This window comes from Eleutherodactylus coqui, chromosome 12 (genome assembly GCF_035609145.1).
Source record: "Eleutherodactylus coqui strain aEleCoq1 chromosome 12, aEleCoq1.hap1, whole genome shotgun sequence".
NCBI lineage: Eukaryota > Metazoa > Chordata > Amphibia > Anura > Eleutherodactylidae > Eleutherodactylus > Eleutherodactylus coqui.
In genome coordinates, this window is record NC_089848.1 from 20,607,507 (window position 1) to 20,615,016 (window position 7,510).

The 7,510-nt window shown below is 45.0% G+C and overlaps 1 protein-coding gene across 5 annotated transcripts in view; it reads right to left on the reverse strand.

Moving 5' to 3' along the window:
• The window catches only part of TPK1 (thiamin pyrophosphokinase 1), a 585,523-nt gene extending 578,331 nt beyond the window's left edge, over nucleotides 1-7,192 (reverse strand). For all 5 annotated transcript variants that reach the window (XM_066585416.1, XM_066585418.1, XM_066585413.1 and 2 more), the window contains exon 1: nucleotides 7,109-7,192. The gene's annotated coding sequence lies outside the window, so the exon portion shown is untranslated. The remainder of the gene's footprint in view (nucleotides 1-7,108) is intronic.
• Between the last annotated feature and the right edge of the window lie 318 nt (nucleotides 7,193-7,510).

The following is a 7,510-nucleotide window of genomic DNA, read 5'->3' on the forward strand; positions in this document are numbered from 1 at the left end:
GTTTGGTCCATATATATTAGTACAAGTACTAAGGGTGCACTGTGTAGCCATGTCTGGTCCATATATATTAGGACAAGTACTAAGGGTGCCCTGTGCAGTCATGTCTGGGTCCCCTATATATTAGGACTAGTACTGAGGGTGCACTTTGTAGCCACGTTTGGGTCTCCTATTTTTAAGGACAAGTAATAAGGGTGCACTGTGTAGTCATGTCTGGGTCCCCTATATATTAGGACAAGCACTAAGGGTGCACAGTGTAGCCATGTCTGGGTCCCCTATATATTACGACAAGTACTAAGGGCTCTTGGACACTGGAGCTAGATTTTCTTGCAATGCAAGAGTGAATGAAAATGCATGATTTTGAAACTAATGATTTTCAATGCTTTCATCCTCATTTGCGATGTTCTCACTCACTCACAATTGTGATTTTAAAAAATCTGCGATATCACCCATTGCTTTCAATGGGCCTGGCGGCAGCAGTGTCGGCCCCATTGACATCAATGGGAGATCGCGAAAGAGCTTTGGAATCTCCCATAATGAGGAGGGCGGGGGGGAGCTACAGAGGATCTCTTACATATCTCCCCATATTTGGAGAAATAAGGGGCAGGGCTAGAGGGCTTTCCTAGGGCTTCACTGAGAGCGGGGGCGAGGCTGGAGAGGGGTTCTCATAGTGATTCTTCTCTAACCAAGAGAGGGGGCGGGGCTGGAGGGATCCATCCTGTAGCCCTACCCTCAGGATAGCCATGGGAAAGCCCTCTAGCCTTGCCCCTATCTCACCAAATATGTGGAAGATATGTAAGAGATCCCCTGTAGCTCAGCCCTCCCACGCCCCCTACAGAAAAGTGTGATGAGGAGCTGCAGAGGAGACGCACACTGGAGCTAAGGCTAACAGCGCCTGATAGGTGATGTATTACTTTTTTACATACATGTGATTTGTAGTACCGTCGCATTGTGAGAAAATCACGCGATTTTGTCGCCCATGTCAAAGCGGCCTTACAGGCATCGTATATACGTGCAGCTCTCTTCATTATAGCTTATAGGAATTATGAAATTCCAGGCTGTTACCTGGACATCCATCATCTACAGTCTCGTGCATTCTCTCTCCTCTTTGGAGTCCTGATTGCGGAGGAAGGTGACCGCCATTCTCTCAATAGATGGGAGTTCTGAAAGTGGAACTTATGGCAAATACTTAGGATAAACCCTAAATGTCTCAGATAGGAACACTCTTGTGGCCTTGGAAGTGGTTCAGTATGTTGATGAGGCCCAGAAACAGCCGTGCACTTCTGGTTTATAAGCAACATTTGGCATCTATGGAAAATAACCCAAAGAAAGTCAATGATGGAGCCTACTATACAGGATGTTGGGCTTTAAAGGGATTAGAATGGTCGATTTTTTTGTACATTTCCACAATCATCCATGGTGTACAGCGTTCAGCCCAAATTACATGGGCTGCGGCACAAGATAATGGCTATATCGGAATCCAACCCTGTGCCCGGCCAGTGACCCTGCGTACCTGTTATTTTCTTCTGTACTGTAGGTGGCCCGCGGGTCAGACGGCTTCCATTGACGTAAATGCAAGCTGTCTGTGCAGACACTGACAAAAATAGAGCTTGCTGCGATTTTTCTTCCAGAAGCGGAAAATCACGATTGATCTCCGCTCATGTGACGGAAACAGCGCTTTTCCATAGCATGCTATGGACGGTATTTGCCGCGGAATCCGAGTGCAGACGCCTGCTCCAGATTCCGCAATGCAAATATGCCCATGTGCAGGCGGCCTTAAGTAGGGGTTCCCCCGCAGAGTGAGGTGGTTACAGTGTGTTGGTGCGAGGCATGAAGGAACTGACCCTGGAGCACCCACATGTGTTGCTGAGATCACCTGAGGGTGTGCAGGCGTAGCCAACATTGTGGCATCATACCTGTCGAGTGTGAGCCATTGCCAGAGTTGGGTGTTCGAGTTCCGCAGCATGAGTAATGCCCGAGAGGCATGATTACTAGAGACTAAATATTGGCAAGCCAGTATCGAGTGCGATTGCTGAATGCCACCAGACTGCATCACCTGCTATTACAGGTCATTAAAGCATTACTACCGGTATGTGGCATCAGTTCTACTTTCCACCACTGCTGCTTCTCACCCGCACATCGGGTTATCTGCAGATGATGCGAGTAGGCTAGACATGGCGGCAATTGGCGCGCATAAAGTCAGCTCATACTTGCACTATGGATGATGGGTTTCACTCATACGGGACGGTTTTCTGTACAAATTTTGGTCTCTGGCGAAAATACACGACATGCCCTATTTTGGGCTGCATTTGTGCACCCGAGGTTCATAGAAGTCTATGGTGTGCACAAATGCGGCCTTTGTCCCCAATGAAATTGCGCTATACACAGTGCAATTTTGCGGTGCTAATCGCTAACACCAAGGACTAATTAGGTAAGCCTGCCTACTCATTAGAATGTCCCGCCTGTTCAAACATGGTACGGGGGTCTTCAGCGCTGATGTGGACAGGGCTGGCAGTGAGGTAAAGAGGAGTAAGGAACGATTTCTCTCCCGTTCCAAAACAAGGCAGCTGGGGTCTGGATGGAATCGTTCAGCCGCGTGGATTCTCCTTTCCTGTTCCCCGAACAGAGCAGGAAAGGGTAATCCCCAGCCCAAGTGTAAAAGCACCCTAAAAGGGTTTTTCAGGGAATGGGAAGAATTTGATTTTAACTGCATGGAGACGTTATAAACTAACGACCCAGAAGTGTTCACATCTGATACTTTATGACAAATCCATAAGAAATGCCATGAGAGTCTGACAGGTGCAGGTCTCTAGTTCTGGCCCCCACGGACAACAGCCCAGGTGAATGCAGTGGCCGGGACTAGACTCTCATATACAAACGTAAAAATTGGACAGGACTCCAAGTCAACTTTAGATGTTCCACAATACTGAAGTTATTATCGATGTTACTGAGCTCACCTATGGGAACGTCATAACACCAAATATCTGATCGCTCAACCAGTATGCTAAAGTCACACGACCCCTGACCACCAATGGACATCCACTACCGGGAGCGCCAGCCAGCGCCAAAGAACCTGTCAGGTCTCTGTAAATCAGGAGTGAGGGGAAAACAAACAACAACCAGGAGGCAGTAATGTGACCAATCAAATGAATCATCATCCAAATACACGGCCCCCGCAGCACTCACTTGTAAGGGTCTGAAAAACAGAGCAGCACACACAAAGCCCAGAGGAGTCACACCCCACCATGGGTCGGATCCAGACCCACCATATCATCTCCGGTAAGAAGTGCAAAAAGAGGCAGCAGCCACGGCAACCATTAAAAAGAGGACACTTTATTCCATCACGGTCCATAAACAAAAAGGACAGCAGCATTTTGATCCACTCAGGGATCTTTGTCAAGCCTGTATAGGACACTCTCCACCGCCCCTTTATATATACACACCACTACCTTGTTACTAAGCAAATGAATAATGACCTGATCGGACTTACTCTGTAGGGGGCGCGGTCACAAACCCCCCATACCAGGATAGCCGTGAATCTAGATACTGGTATGTGCAATGTTCACACCATACTTCAAGAAGCCCGACATCAGGCAGAGAGACGGGAAAGGGCGGCTTTACACGTTTTTGTGCTATAGACAAGGCTTTTCTGTGCACATATAAGCATATTTTTCAGCACTTTTTTTGCGTGTGAGAAAGAGACACACGGGGAAGAAAACCTGTCGATTTTCTGGCGCTGCGAGAGTGAGTGACAACGCATGATTATGAAGCTAATCATTTTCAATGGTTTCATTCTCATTTGCAAGGTTTTCACTGAAAAAAAGAATCCTAGCATGTCCAGTGTTTTTGTGATATTGTCCATTGCCTGATGGGGCCGGGCGTATTGAAAGCAATGGGAGAAGAACGCGATCCCCTGCTGCAACTGTAACAGCTGCAGCAGGGGATCCCTTCTGTCCCCCTCATAACTGAACAGCCTGTTGCTGCTGTCACAGTTTTCAGTGATGAGCGGACTGTTCGCGGGGATGAAGGAATCCCCTGCTGCTGTCACAGCAGCGGCAGGGGATTCCGATCTTCTCCAAGTGCTTTCAATGGGGCCGCCGCTGCAGCATTGAAAGCAATGGGGTGAAGGGATTCCCAACAGTGATACGCCTCGCATCCAGTGGTGGTTTTATGATTTGCGAGAGCGATATCGGGCAGCGAATCACAGCTTAATATCGCTCTCGCCAGTGTGCAGGGGCGCTTATTGAAATGGCTAATTCTTCTAATGAGTTCCAGTAGCGGTCTTTTTCCAGCAGAATTGCGCAGCACATCACGCATCTCAGTACGCATTTGTGCACCCTCCATTGACTTCTATTGGGACCCTTGATAACAGCCCTCTGAAATCAATGGATGTATGTAAACACACTGGCAACCTGCATATTTAGGGCTCGTGTCTACGGACGGTTTTTCATTGCGAATTATGCATGCGTTGCGCGGCTGCTTGATATGCGGTGAATGGAGTCAATGGAGTTTCATGGATGCATGCACATCGACATGTAGATACGCACAAGAAATAGATCGCTCTATTTCTCTGCGTACCATGCAGCGTGAGCCCTATACATTTGTATAGGTAGCATCCGAAACGCTGGCCATACGAGTTTTCATACGCATCGCTGCTCTGAAACAGAACGGGGAATTAAAAAAAAAACAAGAGTCAGATGGCGCATGTGTGTGTGATACGCAGGCATACACGGTGCACAGCCACACGCCGTCTCTGCCGGCAGACCCAGTGTTTTACTGATTCAACTGTGGACAGGAGGCCTCAGGGCGGTTTCAGATAGCCGTATGCGCAACTTCCCATGCCGGTATGGAGCGTAGCTGCGCACGAACAAGGTTTTTATTCCTCGCCGACCGTTCAAACTCTGCGCCATAGTGCAGGAATCTGAAAAAAAATAGCCCCTTCCCCGCATGTAGTTGATACTACGGCGGATCTTATCTTTTCTCGGTCGTACAATTAACGGACGAGAATCCCACTAGTGAAAACAAAACCACTGAAATTGGTGGTTTTGTTTTGTCCCGTTATACGGCCGTGATTATCACGCTCATGTGTTTAACCCATTAAGGACACGGCCTATTTTGGCATTGAGGACCAAACGATTTTTGGCAGAATCTCATCTCCATTTTTCAACAGCCATAACTTCTTTATTTTTCCGTCGATGCGGACGTATAAGGGCTTGTTTTTTGCGTGGCGAACTGTAGTTTTTATTGGTGTCATTTTCGGGTACAAACATTTTTTTAATCACCTTTATTACATTTTTGGGAGGCAAAATGCTAAAAATTAGCATTTTGCCTCAGTTTTTTTAGCCTTTTTTTATGCTTTTTGCCGTGCAGGATAAAAAGCGTGTTCGATTTATTGTACGTGTCTTTACGGACACAACGATACCAAATATATGGGATTTTTTTATGAGAGAAAAAGCATAAAATTAACTTGATTTTTTGTACATTATTTTGATTTTTTTTTTTTTTTACTACTACACCATTTTTGTTCCTCTGGGGCACTTACACCGCAGCACCGATGATCGCTACGATAAGGCATTGCAGGACTTCTGTCCTGCAATGCCTTATCGCGTATACAGCGATCACAGGCACTGGCAATACATCGCTACAGCCGGCTAAAGTCACAGAGGGAGCGTGCTCCCCCTGTGCACCCTTTCCTTGCCGCGATCTAACAATCTACTTAGATCGTGGGGGGCGCATTTCCGATGCACCCCCGGTCCTGCTGCCGGATAGCGCGAGATCTGCTATGATCTTGCATTACCCCTATGATGTAAGGGTACGTTGTTTTGCAGGAAGTACCCCGCTCCCATGACGTACCCTTACGTCATGGGGAGGGAAAGGGGTTAAGCACTTAAACACAACATAAATGGGATTCTGTGCATAAGGCCTCATGCACACAGGCAGATATACATTGCGGAATCCGCAGCAAATACCGCCCCTAGCGTTCTATGAAAAGGTGATTCTTCCCGCACACGAGCGAAAATAATTGTTTCCGCTCACATATTTAAAAAAAGAAATTGCAGCATGCTACATTTTAGCACAAATTCCGTGCAGGTGGCCTTTTTTTTTTCACGCATGCAAAATTGACTGCAAGGTAATAGCGTATTTCAAATGTGAATGCGCTTCAAATTCACAGACCGGAGTCTGCATGCGCCGTGTGAATGAGCCCTTCGGAGAACATGGCTGCTTTCTTCCAGGAGCAGGGGACAACACGAGGAGCGGCGGTTACATTATATACATGATACACTTACTGGGCTGGGAGCATTCAGGGAGCAGCAACAACACAGCTTACAGTATATATATATAAAAAAAAAACACCACAGCAGATACACAGCTTACAGTATATACTGTATATAACACCATAGCAGATATACAGCTTACAGTATATAATATATATATATATATATATATATATATATATATAAAAAACACCACAGCAGATATACAGCTTACAGTATATACTGTATATTACGCCACAGCAGATACACAGCTTACAGTATATACTGTATATTACACCACAGCAGATACACAGCTTACAGTATATACTGTGTGTGTGTATATATATATATATATATATATATATCACCACAGCAGATATACAGCTTACCGTATATACTGTATATAACACCACAGCAGATACACAGCTTACAGTAATATACTGTGTGTATATATAACACCACAGCAGATACACAGCTTACAGTAATATACTGTGTGTATATATAACACCACAGCAGATACACAGCTTACAGTATATACTATATATATATCACCACAGCAGATACACAGCTTACAGTATATACTATATATATATATCACCACAGCAGATATACAGCTTACAGTATATACTGTATATAACATCACAGCAGATACACTGCTTACAGTAATATACTGTATATACCACAGCAGATACACTGCTTATAGTATATACTGTGTGTGTGTATATGTATATATATATATATATATATATATATATATATATATATATATAACACCACAGCAGATACACAGCTTACAGTATATACTGTATATAACACCACAGCAGATACACTGCTTACAGTAATATACATACACACACCACAGTGTAGGTCCCCTGCACACACTCCAGTCTCTACCTGCACCAGGCAGCTCCACCAGTCTTGTTACATCGTACTCACTTCCTGATACCGTATTTCATCTATGTCTTGCAGCCCCGTATAACCTGTAATAGAAGCGCAGTCTTTCTGCCGCACGCTTCCAACAAGCCAGCACTGCAGATAAACGAAATGTTATTATTGCTACTACTATTAGATTATTATTAGCTGTAATATTATTATAATGATTCTTTGTTTTCATATAAAGAGGAGAATTATGTATCTCCATCCCAACTGCTGTGAATTATATTAACTTGTTTAATTGAAGAATAACATATTCCACTAAGGGTGGTTTCACACGGGCGATAATGCAAGAGTGAGTAAAAACGCAGAATTACGAAACCAAT